We start from the raw sequence: 21,693 nt of genomic DNA on the forward strand, positions 1-21,693 counted from the left end.
TAAGATCACACTTTTCATAACTTCACCTTCTTTTTGCTAAGCTTAAGTAACTGCAATCCTTTTAACCTTTCTTTGTGGAGCCTATTTTCCATTATTTCAAAATTTCTTATTATACTTTTCTTTGCCCTCCCATATCTTGGTATTCTTTTGCAGTATGACAATTCTGTGTTCATAGTACTCCAAAAATGTCTCGACTGATGTTTGATACAATGAAAGTGTATTCTATCCTTAGGAGTTAATCCTGTACTAGGTTCCATATTCAGCTTCATGGAAAGAATAGAACTTTCCTGTTCTTTTTTATTATAACTAGGTCTGTTTGAAAAGATAAAAAGGTAATATTAGTATTATGACCTCAGTCATAGTAGTAGGCTTCATGCATAGCAATGTGACATTACTAATTCATATTGTACACTCTATGAAGTCAGCTTTTGGTCACTGTGATCAAAATACCCGAGAAGAACAACTTTGAGGATGAAAAAATAATGTTGGCTCACGGTTTCAGAGGTTTAGTCCATGGTTGGCCAACTCCATTGCTCCTCACTCTAAGATGAGACAGAACCATCATGGCAGAAAGGCATTGCAGAAGACCATCACTCATCTCACAGCAGCATGGATTGGAGATAGAAAGGGGAAGAGGATACAGAGATGATGAACTCTTCCAAGGTCCTCCCCAATGACCCACCTCCTCTGGCCACATCCAGTTAGTCCATTCAAACTAGAATGGATTTGAATAGTTCAATCGTTTCACCTCTGAACATTCCCTCATTAACACAGGAGATTTTTGGAGGGGCACTTCATATCTACATCATAACAGAAGAGATATAAACAAATAGAGTCTGGGATTGTGCACATCTAGGCTTATTCTATATCCTAGGAAACAGATACAGGAGTTTCTATGAGAATATGCCACATATTGTTGTAAAAAATCAAAATCCTTAAGCGTAATGGACAAAAAACCCAAAAGAATCTAGAATCTTATTTATAAATAAGAGATAATCAGCCACAGGTAACTCTGAAATAATTAAATATGTAAACTGCTAATGCTTTATAAAATATTTAAAAGTGATTCTCTAAAAGAATCACTTTTAATCTACTGTCCTAAGGAACACTCTGGTCATTCCCAATTTCTGCTCATCTGTCTTTTCTCACAAGACCTTCTAAGACCTTCAGAAGCTACTCATATAGTAATTGCAACTATGCTAGATATAGTGATACAATATAGCAATATTATCTATAGATTTACATTAAGAAACTATAAGGTTCCAGAACACTACTGACCTTCAGACTTCCTTGGGCTATAGGGAAGTTTCAAAAGCACTCAGAAGAAGCAGGTTGCAGACATTAAGCAGATATTGACTTGTGTTGAAGACAGTCACACAATAAATTGAACTGTGAGGTAAATATTGATCCAAGATTAGACCAATATTTACCTCAAGGAACAATGAGTCTTGGGGCTGACCAAAAACACAAGTTGATATATACATTGCATCATCAAAATTAATTGTGACAAGAATTTTGATCTATTTTTATTTTTACATCTGAGCAATATTTACACAGCTCCAGAAAGTAGGTAGCACTTTCTATTTTATTGCTAGAATCCATTTACTTCATATCTATCAATACAAAGAAAGAACCAAAGATTATGCTACTAAATTTGTATTAATCACCTTTATACTGCCCTCCTACTTTCATGTTACTATACTGAATGGTAGGGATTAGAGAAGAATTAACTTTGTAGAGAAAAGATTCAGGTTAATATTTTGTTCATACTATTTACGAAATAGCTCTGAGAAACTTTTTAAGCATTCTGAGGCTCAACTATACAATAAAAAATGATATCAATGCCTCACCCATCAGATTATCTTGAGAACCAATGAGAGACATTTTAATCCAGCTATCACTCTATTTCTCTACCTATTTACATCCAGTGGTCTTGAAGTTATTGCCTAAACTCACGTTTTCAAAATCCCTATCTTCCTGCTCACCTCTCAATGTATAGCAAACTTTCTCTCATACCTACCACTAAATTAAACCTACTCTTCATTTACCATCTCATTGATAAGCTGGATGGATTCTTAGCATTCAACCTCATTTGATTTCTTGATAGCAGTTCTCACTCTCACCCATTCCATAAATTAATTATTTCTATCCCTTGTCCTCTAAGTCTCTATGTTCTCCTGAATTTCCAATTGTTTCTCTATGGTTATTCTTTCCCATTGTTCTTTGTGAACTAATTTTCTCCCATCTGGCCCTTAAATGTTGCTGCTCTTCATTATGCTGTTCTGAGCCTCTTCTTTTTTTCCTTGTGCAAGCTCTTCTTGTGAGACCTCACTCAGTTCTGAGGTTGTCCATAACCACTATTAAGCACATGACTCAAAAGCTTATAACTCATTCATTTATCCAAAAACTAAGCAGTGTATATTGTCAACCCAAATGATGTCTGATTGTCAGGCATGTGTATCTGATTTTTCACATGGAGTTCATCATTGAAGCAAATATGATCATTCTCATCTCTTTGAGCATATGTCACCTTGTCACATAGGCCTTTCCTGAAAACTTTCTGCAAATAAACATTTCTACTTTTGCACTTTACATTTCCTCATATCCTACTTTACATTTCCCATAGAATGTATCAAATGTATTGATTATTATTGTCTATTTACTTTCCATCTCTCCCATTCAGTGGTTATTTCTAGGAAATCAAGCATCATGCTTATTCCATTTAATGATATGACCCCTATGCCCCCCAAAGTGCACTAAATATGGTAATAACTCAATAACTATTTACTGAATGAACATAGAAAGTGCCTAGAGCACAGTAAGTTCTCAATAAATTGTAGCATTATTATTACGACATTCTTTCTTTTTTTGTTGTTGTTAGCTGTATCTCATGAATTTTTTTTTTTTGTAGCAAATCATTAATAGGAATTGATACAGTGTAAAATAAACCAAGAAAACTTAATCATAAAATCAAGATTACACTATAGGGAAGTGGAAGATCAAGGATAAGTTCAAAAACAGTAATGTTATTATCGCATTATTATTATCACATATAAGTAAAGTATTAAAAAAACACCAACTAAATACTAAACTAGGAAATCACAACTATGAGATGCATAATTAATTAATTATAAATAAATCTAGATGAGTAAAGCTATAATATTCACCAGGGCTCCAGTATGTGCCATATACACACTTCTGATCACATCAAGTAAATACAGGGCAATGGGGATATCAAGCTTCAAATGCTGCTAGCAGCTAGAGAGTTCTAGTAGTATCAAAACTGCTCTTTGTTTTCTCTCTATGGCATCTGTGGAGCAATTTCATCAAATGGAGGCAAATTTAATGATACTATCAGTAGCAACAGAATGAGGAAGACCTTGGTGTAGACTCATTTTCAGACTTTCTAGATGTAAGTAGTTGCTGCCTATTTCCAAGCTCCTTAGTAGCCTTTGATCTAAAAACCTTTCATATTGCCCACCCTTGAGGCTGTGCCAGACCCTGACACTGGCTCAGCAAATTAACTAGCATAAAGTGAATTTTTATTGAATTATTTTATAAAGGGTGGGGCACAAACTATATCAGTTTCAAACAAATAGTTGTGCTGGGAAACTGAGCAATATGTCGCTACAAAGGTGTTTATATTAAATAAGAAAAAACACATATTATAGGTAAAACCTTTTAGCATTCTGATAAACATTAATAGGATTCTATAAGTGAAACGTTCTCTAAGGAAAACAGCTAAGATTTACAGTAAATAGCTCAGTCAAGTAAGCTGTGTGTAACAATTGTTTCCCCAAAGCCTTAAGATTATTGGGGGCATTAATAACTGGAAAGGAAATGCTATTACTAGAAGCAATAGATCCCTTTTCATTTGGGATACAAAACAAAACTTTCAGTAGTAGATTGCATACCAAAGCTGAGAAGGGGTCACAGTAAAAATGGTCCTCGTAGTATTTAGCTGCTTTGTGTATACTAGAAGCAGCAACAAAATTAGAGTCATATGTATTCTTTGAAACTATTTAAGCCTACAGGAAGATACACACAAGATAAAATGGAGTTGTCTTTTCAGTGAAATTTAAAAATTAGAAGCAGTAGTACTGGAACAGGAAGTCAAGAGAATAAATCTAAGAGTGAGGCTTCAAATAGACATGAAAGCAAGTCAACTCTAGGTGAGGTACCATTCTAGACAAGTATATTTTCAGTACCAAAAAAAGCAAGGCCTTTAGATAAGCCAAAGCCTCTCAAATTTCATCACACAAATATTTATTTAAAGCAGCTAATTTCTTTACTTAAATAAGTAAATTTATTCTAAAAGAGAGCTATATTGTAACTGGCAGACCAATATCATTTGTTATTAGCAGAAGGTGTCCATGTAATAAATCAGTATGGATTAGGCAATATTATTAGGTTCCAGCAAGATACTTTTGTAAGCTTAGCTTGAAAATTACTTTTGTCTTCCTTTTAAAGGGACATTAGCAATTGTGAGAGTGTTATTAATGACAAACTGGCACCAAATTAAGAATTTCTCATTAATGTAATCTGAAAGACTGAACGGGCATTGAAAAGAGATCAACTTTCTCATTATGAATCATCTATTGTATGTCTGTGTCCCACCAGTAGGCACACACTTAGGAAAACATAAAGTTCAATAAATAACAATTTAGAAGCCATAGTCTAAGAGAAACTAAATGTAAGAAGAAAGAGCAAAACAAGAGTAAAAATGTAGAATGAATGGTCAGGGAAATGAATATTCCAGCAATTAAAAATAGGAGAATGTATCTTTCAACCCATTTGAAGTTATTCCAAGTGTTTTAGTTAGCTTTTTAATTGCTGTGACCAAAAAACCTGACAATAACAATTTTAGAGGAGAAAAAGTTTATTTAGGGACACATGGTTTCAGAGGTCTCAGTTCATAGATGGCTGACTCAATTCCTTGGGGCCTGAAGTAAGGCAGAACATTATGGTGGAAGTGTGTGGCAAAGGAAAACAGCTGGGAATATGGCACCAAAAAGCAGAGAAAGAGAGTCTCCCCTCACCATAGACTATATTTATACCCCAAAGGAAGGACCTTCAATGACCTATCTCTTCCAGCCATACCCTACCTGCCTATAGTTACCACTCAATTAATCCCTATTAGGGAATTAATACACTGATTATGTTAAGGGTCTCATAACCCAATCATTTCACCTCTGGACTTTCTTGCATTGTCTCACACATGAGCTTTTGGAGGACACTTCATGTATAAACCATAACACTAAGGGTTATAAAAATTATATTAACTTAACCATGATTAATAGTCCCCTCATAGTTCTATCAGTGACTCTGAAATTGCACTTTGTCTCTGAAAACTGTGCCTTTTCTTTGGGGGAATCTAAGCAGAATAACTAGACCCTATTTCAGCCTCTAAAAGCTTCAGCTCAGTAGGGGACCTATCATTTCACTCACATATCTAAGGTGTGAAAGGAAAAGTGACATGAGCAAGTTCCACATTAATGAAGCAAGGAATACACCCCTACCCTTGGTAATACTACAAGTCAAATGACCATAGGTAGGAGTATATTATCCTCTTATAAACAGAAATACCATCTACCATAAGGGCCATGTTAGCAAAGACCAGGGGCAGATATAACTGTCATTACAATTTATTGAGTCCTAATTGCATGCTAATTTCTCTTTAAGTACATTTAATGCATTTTTCTCATTAATTCCTATCAATGATCCTGTGCAGAAGTAATTCTTAACCAAGGACAGAGTTGTATCCTTCCCTAGAGATTAGAGGTTAGGAGTATATGCAATAGTTATTCAGGATGCAACAGTTTAAGAGACCAACAATTTCATGAGGGTTACCAGTTAAAGAGGCATCCCTATAGTGTTAAGACATGGAGTATAAAGCAGAAATTCTGGAATGGTTCATTATGAAGTATGCATGAGGCAATACACTGAGGCTCATATTTTTATACAGGAAATCAGAAAAAAGAGAGAGTTTTATGATCATAATAATTGGGTATTTTATGAGTATTGTTATTTGTGAGACAATGCAAAAGGATTTAGAGAAATGATTGAGTTATGAAAGCATTAACATAATCAGTGCATTAATCCCTGATGGGATTAACTGAGTGGGAACTGCAGGCAGGTAGGGTGACGCTGGAGGAAGTGGATCCCTGGGGGGAGGCATTTGGGGTTTATATCTTGTCAATATTGAGAGGAGCCCCCCCTTCTTCCTGGTACCATGTCCCCAGAGTGTGGTCCTCTGCCACACTCTTCCACCATGATGTTCTACCTCACCTCAAGCCCTGAGGAATGCAGCTGGATGTTTATGGACTGAGACCTCTGACACCATGAGCCCCCAAATAAATTTTTCTCCATATCCACTTGTCCTGGTCTGGTCTTTAATCTTAGCACAAAAAAGCTGACTAAAACAGGTATAGAAAGGATTTGGGGGTTGTTTTTTCTTTAATTGCAAGTGAATCACACCTGGGATACATGATTAAAAATCTGTCATCCAGTTTATCTTCAAATCATTGTATTTTAAGGATATTATTTTCATTTTATTTTATCCTTGTTAAATTTTTATTCCATTTGTCTATCCTCCATAAGTTTCTTATCAGAACTGTAGTGGCTTTTCATTTATAAATTCTCATATATTCTAATTATTTATATATATATATATATATATATATATATATATATATATATATATATATATATATTCCTTTTATTCTTATTGCTTTATCAATCTTATGTCATTATACTTTTATCTTATATTTCTTTATAGTTACTTTAATATTTTATTAAGAAATTGTTCCCTTGCAAGCATGTTTTTTAGCTTTATTTTCCATATATTTTCTTATTTTCAACTATTCCTTTTCAGTTTTAATTCCTTTTACTTTTAAATTTTAATTGTTCTACTTTAGAAACAGGTTATTGCCAGGTACAGTGGCTCACACCTGTAATCCCAGCAGCTTGGGAGGCTGAGGCAGGAGGGTGATTCAAGTTCAAAGAAGACCTCAGCAAATTAGTGAGGCCCTGTCAAACTATTAAAAAAAGGGCTGCGTATGTGGCTCAGTGGCAGAGTGTCCCTGGGTTTAATCTCTGATACCAAACAAACAAAAATATAGATTGTATTTTTATATTTGATAATTTATATTACAGTTCTGAATCAATAATTGGGGTGCAGAAAATGTGGGTTTATCGATAATGAGTTTGAAACCATATCTCATGAGGGAGAACAGATGGCTGAAATGATGTTCAGGGATAATTATAACCCCAGTGTAAATAAGGGACTTGGAAAAAATATGGTTTAATGGACTGACAACACATGATCATTCCTGGATAAGATAATGCAGCCTGAAATTATTGCTGGCTCAAAGGTACACAGACTTTTTCAATTATATTTACTAGTCCTCTTGATATATACCCTCAGCCTGAGTCTGATTCTATCATTGTTTAGGGTAAGCTAAGACCATAGTTGGTAATTTCTTCCTGTGAGTAGACACAACTGACTTAGGCTGGCAAGGGTAGACAAATACAGAGTCCTTATCCATTTAGACACTTCAGGTGTGGTTCTGTACTTGTTTTTAACAGTCCCACAAAATTAAAACACAAACAAAAGATAGGACACCAACATTTTATTGCCAAGTTTGCATTTAATTAATCAGTGTATTTTAATAAATATGCCTCTACTATCAATATTATTCTCAGAACAAATTATATTTTAATATCAAAATAGGAGGGAACTGAATAAGAATGAGAGACCATTAACCTAATCAAATTGAGCTTTATTAAAACTCACTATATGTTCCTCAATTTTCTCATTTGCCATGTACCAATAAAAACAGAACCAAAGAGAGTCACTAGTCTATAGATCAGTATCTTGGAAGCATTGCTATAGAATCTATATTTTTATTATAGAAACGGTAAAAAAATACGTTTTGACCACTTCAACTTAGTCTTTTCTAGATTTTCCTTCACAGTGTTACTTTATATATTGCTCTTTCACCTTTTATTTAAAAATCTTATGAAATATTCTACATTTAAATTCAAAATTTTCATTTTTTATTATTCCCACACAATGAACTATATGATTGAATTTAGCCATTTAGAAATGTTGCCTCAATTGGACTCCAAGATGGCCGCGAATAGAGTGCATCACACCCCATGTACCACGTCACTGTGCAGGTGAATAACGAGTTAGAATGACAAAAAACTATCTTGTTAGGAATTTACAGCAAAATTGGGGTGCACCAAAACCTAGAGGAAGGATGTCCAGCACCGAGGTCCTGTAATTGAGTCTCAAACATGAGCCAACTGTGCGACCGGAGATCCAGGCTGACTGATCCGCGCAGCACGCCGCGCGGCCCACCCCAGGGCTACAGATGGCTGGGCGCCGCCGAGAAGCGACCAGCAAGCAGAGAGAAAAGTTGCTACGGATTCTGTGGAATTCTGCTGGCTGTGCCCTCACTGAGCCCCGGGCTTTGTTCGGGATTTCAGACGGGAAGGAAGCAGTCCACTTCTATCCCCCACAATGGAAACTCCACCAAGGAAGCCAGCGGCCACCATCTTGGAGAGCTGACATAACCACCGCCAGTCTCCGACAGATTGCAACAATAAAACAGGTGTGTGTTACTCAGCCCATCTCCCATATCGCGGGGAATTCTCATAAAATCTCTCCTAGGCTTTCCAGGGGAGGGATTATCAGAGCGAGCCTGCATAAAGACGCGGAGAAAGCTAGAGACACCTGACCTCCAACTCCCCCCCCCATCAGCTGCAAAAACGAAACCTGTCTTGCCAGTGCTGGAGGAGGGGCAAGCGGAAAAAATCAAAACAGTAGAGTGCCGGGGTTCCCAATAGCCACCCTCCACACCCAGCAAACTGCAGGCTCAGAGTACAGTTTGAACTGCCAAGAGGCATCACTCAGGGGAAGACTGGGCTAGCAGGAGAAGCCAGGACTAGCAGGAGAAACCAGGGGACTAGAGGCCAGGCCCTCGCGACTGGGCGGCTGGAGACCGCACACCCGCTGTCGACCGATCGCCCGCCCGCTGCCTGCGCGACAGGGCGGCAGGAGACCGCCCGCCCGCCAGCGACCGACAGCGCGACTAGGCGCCTAGAGATCGCCCACCCTCTGGCGACAGCCCACCCGCTGGACCACCCGCCCGCGGGTGACCGATCGCCCGCCGGCTGCCCGCGCGACTGGGCGGCTGGAGACAGCCCACTGGCCGGCGACCGACCGCCCGCCCGCCCGCTCCCCGCGCTATTCAATGTAGTTCTTGAAATACTAGCCAGAGCAATTAGACAGACAAAAGAAATTAAAGGCATAAAAATAGGAAAAGAAGAACTTAAATTATCGCTATTTGTGGATGACATGATAATATATTTAACAGACCCAAAAGGGTCTACAAAGAAACTGCTAGCGTTAATAAACTAATTCAGCAAAGTGGCAGGATATAAAACCAACACGCATAAATCAAAGGCATTCCTGTATATCAGCAACAAAACTTCTGAAATGGAAATGAGGAAAACCACTCCATTCACAATATCCTCAAAAAAAAAATAAGATACTTGGGAATCAACCTAACAAAAGAGGTGAAAGATTTATACAATGAAAACTACAGAACCCTAAAGAGAGAGATAGAAGAAGATCTTAGAAGATGGAAAAATGTACCCTGTTCATGGATAGGCAGAACTAGCATCATCAAAATGGTGATATTACCCAAAGTTCTCTACAGGTTTAATGCGATGCCAATCAAAATTCCAATGGCATATCTTGTAGAAATAGATAAAGCAATCATGAAATTCATATGGAAAAACAAAAGACCCAGAATAGCAAAAGCAATTCTAAGCAGGAAGTGTGAATCTGGAGGTATAGCGATACCAGATCTCAAACTGTACTACAGAGCAATAGTAACAAAAACAGCATGGTACTGGTACCAAAACAGGCAGGGGGACCAATGGTACAGAATAGAGGACACAGAGACCAATCCACAAAATTACAACTTTCTTATATTTGATAAAGGGGCTAAAGCATGCAATGGAGGAAGGATAGCATCCTCAACAAATTGTGCTGGGAAAATTGGAAATCCATATGCAACAAAATGAAACTGAATCCCTTTCTCTTGCCATGCACAAAAGTTAACTCAAAATGGATCAAGGAGCTAGATATCAAATCAGAGACACTGCGTCTGATAGAATAAAAAGTTGGCTACGATCTACATACTGTGGGGTCCGGCTCCAAATTCCTTAATAGGACACCCATAGCCCAAGAGTTAATAACAAGAATAAACAAATGGGACCTACTTAAACTAAAAAGTTTTTTCTCAGCAAGAGAAACAATAAGAGAGGTAAATAGAGAGCCTACATCCTGGGAACAAATCTTTACTCCTCACACTTCAGATAGAGCCCTAATATCCAGAGTATACAAAGAACTCAAAAAATTAGACAATAAGATAACAAATAACCCAATCAACAAATGGGCCAAGGACCTGAACAGACACTTCTCAGAGGAGGACATACAATCAATCAACAAGTACATGAAAAAATACTCACCATCTCTAGCAGTCAGAGAAATGCAAATCACAACCACCCTAAGATACCATCTCACTCCACTAAGATTGGCAGCCATTATGAAGTCAAACAATAATAAGTGTTGGCGTGGATGTGGGGAAAAGGGTACACTTGTACAATGCTGGTGGAACTGCAAATTGGTGAGGCCAATTTGGAAATCAGTATGGAGATTCCTGGGAAAGCTGGGAATGGATCCACCATTTGACCCAGCTATCGCCCTTCTGGGACTATTCCCTCAGGATCTTAAAAGAGCATACTATAGGGATACTGCCACATCAATGATCATAGCGGCACAATAGCTAGACTGTGGAACCAACGTAGATGCCCTTCAATAGATGAATGGATAAAAATAAATGTGGCATTTATACACAATGGAGTATTACGCAGCAATAAAAAATGACAAAATCATGGAATTTGCAGGGAAATGGATGGCATTAGAGCAGATCATGCTAAGCGAAGCTAGCCAATCCTTAAAAAACAAATGCCACATGACTTCTTTGATATAAAGAGAGCAACTAAGAACAGAACAGGGAGGAAGAGCATAAGGAAAAGATTAACATTAAACAGAGACGAGTGGGGGGAGAGAAAGGGAGAGAGAAGGGAAATCATATGGAAATGGTAGGAGACCCTCAATGTTACACAAAATTACATATAAGAGGTTGTGAGGGGAAAGGGGGGAGAAACAAGGGAGAGAATTGAACAACAGCAGATGAGGTAGAGAGGGAAGATGCGAGGGGAGGGGAGGGGGGATAGTAGGGGATAGGAAAGGTAGCAGAATACAAATGTATGAAAGATGATATATCATGAGCTTTGTAATGTTTTGAACAGCCAATAAAAAAAAGTGAAACCACAAAGATGATTGTTAGAACTTCACTTGTTTATCAATGTTGTAAGTTATTTCTTTGTTAAACTGAAAAAAAATAGTTTTGTATATCAAAAACAAAAGAAATGTTGCCACTTTAGAGAAGTTGATACGGGTTTTATCGGGATGCTCCTTTTCATAATTTTGCAACTACTCTGTTTTAGCTTCCAGAAAGCTCAAAGCCACCATTGTAGCTCAATTACAGTATTTATTCTTATAATTAGCATTTACATTTCCCCTTTTTCCTTGATTTATATTTTCTGCTTCTAGTTTACTCTCCTATTATACTTGTCATGTTATGAACTCTCTCATTGCCTTTCTAGACAGAAATGGGTTATAAATTAGTGTAAATTAAATAGTGTTCTCATTATATTCTATTAATCTCCATGTCCTGTTGCTTTTATTGACTAAGTTCTTTATTGTGGAATCTTTATTCACCTTTGTATTTTGGATAGTGTTTAAACACATAACAGATAGACTCAAAGCTCATTTGTTAAATGCTTCACAGACTGAATGGCTCAGACTTTATACTCTCACTTGGAAAGATATAATCATTTTTATCATGTTGAATATTTGGCAAATCATATAAAGTAGAAAAATCTATTAACAATACAGGAAGTCACTAAGTGTTAATATGTCTAATTTTAACATAAGTCTTTATTCCCAATTGCTGGAAAACAATTAGTGATTTTTTAAGACAATATAAGCATCTCTGCCACATGCAAAACTAGGATAGTATGTTATACTTGTACTTATAAATGTCTCTTCCCACACTGAAATGTTGAAAAGATATTTGAAATGTTGCCAAGTTTCATTTTGCTTGAATTATCTGACACTCTGTCAGCTTAACTAGAATATTTGGCTTTATCACATATTTCATTCAAGAATGTCATACCATTTTCATTCTTACTAGTTCCTTCATCGTTAACCTACTTTTATTCTGCATCCACATTCTAACAGTGTCCTGTATTGGAAGCAAAATCCCTTCTCACTGAGAATAAGTTAGAAGAGTGCCCCCCCATAACACAACTTTAAATTTCAGATATGGAATAATCAGTTTTACAAGTATGTCTACAAATTACTAATGGGTCTTGGAGAGATACTGCTCTTAATCAAATAATGCTTCAGACTACTAAAGTGCGGGTTATCCACAAGCACTTTCTCAACACTCACCCAAGAGCCATTGTCTGTGTAGCATTCTGCATCAGGAACAACAGTTAAGTGCAAGCAAAGGTAAGGCTGTGGAAGCTGGTAAACTGAACTCTTTAAATAGCTTTTGTATTTGAGAGAGAAAAAAGTTTTAATATAAAATACACTTTAGTAATACAGAAAATGAATTGTTGGCATCACAAAAGACAGAACTTGGAACCAACATATTTGGCTGCTGGAGGAGATTCGGCCAGGTGTGCATGCTTTTCAGGTCATGGCAAGGAGAGCAAAAAGCCATTGTAATGAACTTCCTTCATCAAAGATAGGAAGACAGTTCAAGGATGACATGACATGTTTTAGGAAGGAAGTAATTCTGTATTCAAAAGAAACAGCTCAGGTACCTGTGCTACCCAGAACCCAGAGACCTAGATGAAGATTGACAACTGGGTCACCAATGTAAGGGGTGTCTCCTTCATGTCAGAAATGATGATAATCTTTATAACTACTAAATCCATACTTTGTCTCATCTGACGTGAAAATCAAGACTATTTTCAGTCATTATTATTATTTTGAGTTGCACATCTTGTCATAAAAAAATAATACAGTGAATTTCAAGAAAATTTCTAAGTGAATTAAGTGCTCCCAGATGTGATTATCTTTTAGTGCCAGAGGCCAGGGAAGAACGGAAGGGCAATAGGAAAAGTTCAAAGTAACACATTGCTGCTTGAGAGATTCAACATCATTTACTGGCAAAAGTATTAAGACTTTCCAGCAGTCAGACCTTGCATTTGGCCTTTCAAAATGCACTGAAATAGAAGCCAGAATGTTGGGGTGCAGGTTTTATTACCATTTGACTCTGAAGTTGTTCAGAAGTAACCTTTGCCTGTATTGCCCAGTAATAGAGATAACACAGAAAATGTTCTGGAGTTGAATGGGAGAGTTATTTCACTACTAGATTACATCTTTACATTTTTTAAATTAACTACATATCTGTTAAGCAAATACAGTGTCAAGTTTTGGAAATGATATCCTTGTATAAGAGTATTCACTTCTAACTACATTGTGATTTGCAGGTGCTAAGGAGAAACCCTTGCCATTGTCTCAAGGCAGTGTGTGTCAATCCAATTTAATCATAAAGATCTTCCTCTGACTCTAAGGACCAGGAGTTCATTTGAGCAGACATCCTGTAGGGAGGGTTTTTTTTTTTAGTTGAAAAGAAGAATATCTATGCCCAGGAGTCCTTTAATTATACCTATTTAACGGTTCTTACTCTAAAGTCAAAACTCTGCTACCTTTCATGATACCACAGAGAGATGATTTTTTTAAATTTATAAGCACATGCTTCTGCTGTGAGATTACACTCTACAAAGACAGTGGAAATACTTACTTTAAAACAGCACAGTACTGGGCACACAATGGACATTTAAAAAACATTAAGATGGTGATGATGATGGTGCTTTGGGTTTAAAAGGATATAAATTATTTTTCTTTGAGGACTTAGAATTGGTCATAGAGCTATACATTTTGCCAAATTCTTACCTAAATCTGATCAAAACTCACCCAGCAACTTGTGACAAATGCCCTTTGAGCTTTTGTTGGCTCCGAAATGTACAACGTGTATCATTGTTAGGGAACAGACTTATGTGTGTGGTAGGAACACAAGGCAAAGAGACTAATTCTATAAAATGGGCCCACTCTGCTGACCCCCACATACTTTATTTTCCAAGAAGAAATTTACCTGAAGCTCTACCTGGCCTAAGTGGATAGGTCATATTATATTCTTCAGCAAACTACCTGTTATCTGCAGGATAAACGCAGGCCCAAAACCAAGTTTCCTTGAAGCGGGAGACTTATAACCAGATCCTGAAACACAGGGAGATAAGGATAATTCCCCCAACCATAAAATCTGTAAGAATTTATGGTTAAGAATCCAATTAAAACCAGTCAGCATGAGCTAAGGTGATCTAGAGTTGTCATGGCAGTGGGGACTTGAAAGTATGATGTCATCTTGCTGTCAGTCAAAAGTCCAAAGGTGGACCTGGGTAAGACTTTCTGGAAACTTCTCTGGATTCCCAATAAAGCTATAGTGCAGGAGAGGCCCATTTTCCCTCTCCTCTCTAAGAGGACTCATTTTCTCCCTTGAGAATGCCCTCTTTTCCTTTCCCTATTCTTTCGACAAACTCATTCCAGTTAGTCTCTACAACATGCCTGAAATATTTCTGAATTAATTTCAAGAATCAGGGTTTGAAGGTGTGTTTTCTTGCTTCCTCTGTTTCCCAGAAGGAACCAGTTCTATAACATGATAATCATTTTTTACTTTCAAATGACACTGGTGGGTATTTATTTCTTCACTAAAGTTACCTTAAATGGGAAAACAAGGTTTACGAAATTAATGAAGCAACCTGTACACATTTTTCTTCTTTCCTATATCTGACACATTGTCTAGTTTTGTCTCACAACAGTTATTAATAGGAATTATGTAATTTCATATTCCAAAAAGCTCAAGTGTATTACACAGCATCCTTAAACTTCCAGCATCAGTATTTAAGAGACACTTAGGAAATGGACTTTCCATTTTAAAGATGAAATAGCTAAATCTGAAAATAACTGGTGGTGACTTTATGGGATATTTGAAGAAATTGCCAAAACTGAAATGTAAAAAGATCTTTATAGATCTTGCTAAGCATCAGGAAATTTTTTTGAAAAGTTTAATGTTCTTCTGAATGAATGCATGCAGTTTCATTCAGCACTTCAGAAATTATGATATTTTGTGTCGCCATGGGACATTTAGAAATATATAAGAGCATTTTTCTTGTCATAATGATTGGGGACCACATTGATATTCAGTGAATTAGGACCAGGAACTCTAGACATCCCTAAATATTCAAAATAATCCTGCATTGAACTTGATATTTCTCTTCACCCACACTACAAAATCTGCAATCCTTCCCTTCTCAGGGAAGGGCAAATTTCACCACCTAGAAGCTTTTCCCTGCTAAAAATTTGTAAATCATTATTTATCTCTCTCCTTCTCTCATACTAAATATCCAATTCATTAGGAAATCTTTGTGCAGGGGATTGAACTCAGGGCCTCATGCATTCTAGGTAAGCACTTTACCACTGAGCTATATACCCAACCCCTCATCAAGACATTTTGTAGGCTCTTTAAATCTCATCTAAAACCCAGTTGCTTCTTGCTATCTCCAGTGCTAAAACTGTGATCTAACCACAGTCATTTCTTGCCTGAATCACTACAATATCCTCTGAACTGGGCAATCTAATTTAACCTTTGTCCTACCCACCACTGCTTAGTCCCAAGTATCCCAAACACAACATCTATTTAAACCTAAGATATCATGATACTTCTCTCCTTAAAACCCCACAAGAGCTTCCCACTCAGAGTAAAACCCAAAGTACTTAGAGGAACCTACAAGGCCCTATCTGATATGCCTTCCTTCCATTACCTCTCTGACCTCCTGTTCTGCTACTTTCAACTTCATATATTTCAATCTATCTATACTGGCCTCCTTGCTGCACCTTGAAAATGTTAGTCAGATACCTATCATTAGAACTTTGAACTGACCTCTTTGTCTAGAATGTTTTTCACCAGACATCTGCATGGTTAACTTCCTCGGCTCCTTCAAGATTGTGCACAGATATCACCTTCTCAATGAGGCCTAATCACAACCATTCTAATTATAAATTTCAACCACCTACCACTCCCTGACGACCTCAGTATTTGTTACCCTGCCCTATTTTTCCCCAAGGCATTTATTACCTTATAACAGCTTGTTTAATTTCTTTACCATGGTTATTGTCTGCTTCCTGCCTACGGCACCCCTAACTAGTCTGTAAGTTTCATGAAGACAGAAATATTATTGCCTGTTTTGTTCAATGTTGCATTCAAAGTACCTAGGACAGTGCTTGACATATAGTAAGTGCTCAATGAATATTTGTTAAATGACTTCCAAATATCCCAACACACATTTGTGTAGTTGAAAAATCTTTTTACACATTGGGTTTTGATGAAATATTACTTTATTTTGTTTGATATTTAATAAGTATGTTTTTACCATTTGGGGAAAAACATGTCAGAAATAGCAATGCAACTCATGATATTTGGATATTTGGGTGTTGGTTACATGTGAAATTAACCTTGGTACCTGGTAATTTATAATGATTTTTAGCTATACATTATAAGTATTTGACTACTTTATTATGTCTTTGGGAGAGGTTTTGCCTGAGCATGTATGTATTGAAATACATATTATTTTATTAAAAATTACTTTCCTTTCATTTACCTTTTATATTACTGTTAAGACATTATATTATTGCTTTTTTCTTTAATAGCATATATCAGTAGGTTTTAATATCCGCAAATTTCATTTCAGAATTTTAAAGGAGGTTTTAGAATACTTATTACAATGGCAAAGAAGTCATTAATACTTCCTATGCACTTCATGTTTAGTTTGTGACTTTCCATAGATAGACACTGTATAAAAATATGGAGCAGAGAGCACAGATTAAATGCACTAATATTTCATAAGAGTCTAACTTGTGTAAAGTACTCACCAGCTCCACAAACTTTTTTGCCAAGGCTAGGAAACATAATTTGGTTGTCTAAAATGATAAGTAACCCTAACTTCTCTGCCATTATTAGCTATAGCCACAAATTGGACAGGTTTTGCAGAAAAACTTTGATCCTCTCTGCTTCTAAGTATAAACCTTCCAAATCATTTCTGTCTAAACTCAACAAAATATAAACCCAGGAGTGTCTATTTGCTGGTTCCTGGTGCAAAACATGTTCCTAGTTCTATTGTCTGGAATCCATTCCCCGTCTAGTTTTGGATATGTAGGTATTGGGTACATACGAATCTGTCAAAGCTTTCTTCCAGGATGTACCTTGGAGACATGTTTCCTGACTTTAACCTTTTGTCTATACCAGTGTTATCTGCCCCTTCCAGAATAAAGCTCTTGAACTATAGAGCATCTGTCCCTACCTGCCACATTATTTCTGTTCCTAGCTAATTGTACCACACTGATATATAAGAATGACTAGCCACTAAATTTTGACAGTTTGAAAGCAAACTAAAACTGCTTTATTTTTGCTCCTAAAATTCTTCTGCCCTTGTAACCTTGAACTTTATTTGAAGTGCACATTTACATGATACTTTAATGCACACAGTTACTACCCCTGTCTTTCTGATTCATACCAGATGAGTCTAAGACTTAAGTCAATCCTTTTCCTTGTGTGTATTGCAGATGATACTATTAATAGTGGTGTTGTACGTTAGTGCAATTCTGTCTGAAATGTCTAAAGCATGGACCTTTAATAGCATAGAACAACAGTATTTTAAAGTATCTGTCACCTATCTGAAACTCAAAACACTTAATAATGAAAGTTTATTTGTTTCACATAGTTTGACATGAAGAAACTTTGGGTAAATAGTAGGCTATAAGTTATTTTATGATGTAAGTTCCTTTAAAGAAATCATTGCAGTTATAAGATATCATCACCTACTTGGGCACTTAGCCAAGACTGAACACTGAACACTGGTTTTCATGCACACTCTCCCACAAATAGCATAAGGCATTTTAATGACTCTAGTATTTGTGATTTACCTCTTAGTTTCTGTAATCTAAAATTTAGCAAAGTTGTCCCTCCTTGCTAGCTCCTGTTCACTCTTTTCCTTCCATTTTTGGCCCTCCTCTCCAAACAAGCTCTAGCCATGTTCTCAGCTGCCCTTAACTTTCCTCCCTCATCTCCAACAGCAGAGCAATGGTCACAGTCCACAGCAAAGTAGAAAGGAAGGAGGGAAGGAATAGAAATGACAAAGCATGATAGAGTACTACCAAGAATGAACAGATTAATGAACTTGGGGTGACTCTGATCCTCTTCAGACTTTCCATTGCCACTTTTATTCCTAGTTATAGCTGTCATCTAAGATGCCAATTTTCATTTAAGAAGAAGCAACTGCTACTCCTTCACCTTGGAGCTCTTCTAAAGTAAAAACCATATCTTTATCTCTATTTGAACTACAAGTGACATAGAAGTTTGTGGAGTGAGGGGTGGTGGAACTTGCCAACGGTCCTTCTAGAATTCTATACAGTGCCAGAAAATGCACAAAATAGCCAGAATGAAAGGGTTGCAGCTGATCTACAAGTCAAGAATTCTTTTAACATCTAAGGATACAAATATCAAGGGACAATATCAACAGAAAGGCTTAACATTAATGCTAAAGTTTGATGGAGAAGCTAAAAACAATTTTGTGGACCTCGAGCACAGAAACTTACCAGTTTAATTCTACTTCACTGTGATGTCTGATATTGTTTATAGAAAGATACCAGTGAACCAGTGGCCAAAACTAATTCTTCAGTTGGTAGCCAATGTCACAAACCCCAACAACCCAAAGCACATGAAAAGACTCGATGATGGGAATAATCTTATACATGTGCCAGTATATTTACAGGAAGCAACTGTAGGATAAAGCCAATGAGATTCTGACTGTCACACTCTTAGAGAAGAGGGAAGAAGATTCTGATAGTAATGTGAAGTCAGTGGCTACAAAGGCACTCCTGAACTATTGTAGTTCACCAAAGCAAACTTTGACAAAGAGTCTGAAAGGCAATTTATTTTGCAGTAGTCTATGGAGCAACCTATTATCAAGATAACAAGGTATGAGTGGCTACATTACAGAATCTGGTGAAGAAAATGTCCCTGAATTATCAGTACATGGAGACACATATGAGTCTTACTCTTTTTGTGGTCACAATTGAAGTAATGAACAGTGACTTTGATAAAGTGGCCCTATAAGGAGTAAAATTCTGGTCCAATGTCTGTGATGAAAAAATAGATTTGATCATTAAAGCTTAATAGGCAGCAGAACAAAGAAAGCCCCCACAGCACACAGCAAGTTCCGTGCCAAGGGAGCACTGCAGTTGGGTTCCAGTTCTTACACAGACACTAGCAAAGAATGATGAAAATGGTGATGCTCTTGGCCAACTAATGTGAAGATGACATTATCCCATGTATTCTTCTTTCTGTTAAAGAACATGCCTACAGCCATGATTAGTCATACCAGGATCAGGATACCACTGTGATGGCTTTTGCCTGTATCTTTGGAGAACAGAAAGCTCCAACTCCTAGTTATATAGGCAATGCTTATCTTAATAGCATTAACTAAGCTTTCTGTTTAAGTTATTTGGTATACAAGTATATAGGGTAAAGACAGATTTTTTTTCTTTTAAATTTTAATTTGTTATATATGACAGCAGAATGCATTACAATTCATATTACACATATAGAGCACAATTTTTCATATCTCTGCTTTTATGTAAAGTATACTCACACCATTCATGTCTTCATATATGTACTTAGGGTAATGAAATCCATCTCATTCCACCATCTTTTAAGACGGATGTCTTACCAACCTGTTCCATGAAGTTGTCATCAATGATGTCCTCTTAGCTGCCCTGATAGTGTCTGATAGAAGTCCTGAGTGCTGAACCCAGAATGGCTTCAAATGCATGCTGAGCTTTTTCCAGTCTAGCTAAAGCTTCTTATGAACTTCATGAGTGATGATCAGGAAGAAATAGCTACTTACTGCTTATCCTCATATGTTAGAAACTCATGGAGACCAAAGACAGGACTGCTGTCCAATGGAAATGAGAAGTGCTACATATGAAGCTTTGATGGAAATTCTGAAAAAAAATAGTACTAAATATTCAGTTCAAAAATTGGAAGCTTTGGTGTAATTGTAAAAAGTGTATCAAATGAAGTCACAAATAAAAGCACTTTTTATAAGTCCAATTCAATGACCTTTCAGTCTTTACTCTGCATAACTCTTCAAAATGTTCTCTGAAAAATACAGCATCAAGATGAGATCATCTCTCTGTTAACTATTTTCCAAAGCACAGTTGCATCTGATGGAATGCAAGAGGATGCCCTGATGACAGTTAGTACATTGGAGGAAATATAGGTTAGTGAATTCCTAAAGTACACAGAACTTCTAGACTCTTCCTGGGCACAGACATTTTATTGAAAAATTGAACTGAATGTCAGGTTTTATTGGGTTTAGTGGAAGACTATAAACCACTATAGGTGTAGTGGAAGACTTATGTCGCATCTTGAAATCCACTACCTTACCTTTAGTTGATAGATAACATGGAGAATGTGAATACCCAAAGGTTTGTAAAGCCAACAATTCTGTGTTTGGTAAAATTACCCTTGTTATTGGTGGTGAATTTAGTACCTAAAGGAAGTATTGAATATGTTTCAGCTAGCCTCCCAATTCCAGATGAACAAGTCAGATTTCAACATTATGTAATGAAGATAATGAGATAAGCAAAGGCTACTGGGAAGCCTATAGGTAATTATCCAAGGATCAAAGGGAGACTAGGAACATGTGTACCCACATATAGTTCTGATACAACCAAGAGAAAAATTTAGACTTTCTTTAACCACATTGCTAGATTGAAGGATCATATGGAAAGCATAAGCAGTGGTGTAACATGGAGCATGGATGGGTGGGTTTGTTGTCTCACGAATTTCAAGAGTGAAATTCACAGACCCAAGAGTAAGAGCAAAGTAACAGGATTTATTAGAATAATGAATGAAAGAAAGAAAGAAAGAAAGAAAGAAAGAAAGAAAGAAAGAAAGAAAGAAAGAAAGAAAGAAAAAGAAAGAAAGAAACGAACTTCCAAAACAGAAGGAGTCCCAGAAGAGGGTTGCCCATAGTGTCTGTTGTTTAGGAGTTTTTAAAGGCATATCAGATGGCCCAGCACAGGTGATTGGTGAGGTGAGAGATGCTAGCATGGAAGAACCAAGCTCTTTAAGCTCTGAGTATAATAACCCAATCAGAAGTACATAATTTCAGGGCTGGGGATGTGGCTCAAGCGGTAGCGCGTTTGCCTGGCATGCGTGTGCCCCGGGTTCGATCCTCAGCACCACATACAAACAAGGATGTTGTGTCCGCCGAAACCTAAAAAATAAATATTGAAGAAAAAATTCTCTCTCTCCTCTCTCTTTTTTTAAAAAAGTACATAATTTCAATCCTTTATTTAACTAATTAAGAGGATGGGTCCAAACTAATTAAGAGGATGTTTGGCAGGTCTGTTGG

General features: G+C 36.9%; 1 pseudogene; it reads left to right on the forward strand.

Moving 5' to 3' along the window:
- LOC114091366 (importin subunit beta-1 pseudogene) overlaps positions 1-19,647 on the forward strand; it is a 34,974-nt pseudogene extending 15,327 nt beyond the window's left edge.
- Positions 19,648-21,693: the final 2,046 nt, after the last annotated feature.

The sequence above is a fragment of the Marmota flaviventris genome, chromosome X, assembly GCF_047511675.1.
Source record: "Marmota flaviventris isolate mMarFla1 chromosome X, mMarFla1.hap1, whole genome shotgun sequence".
Classification (NCBI taxonomy): Eukaryota; Metazoa; Chordata; class Mammalia; order Rodentia; family Sciuridae; genus Marmota; species Marmota flaviventris.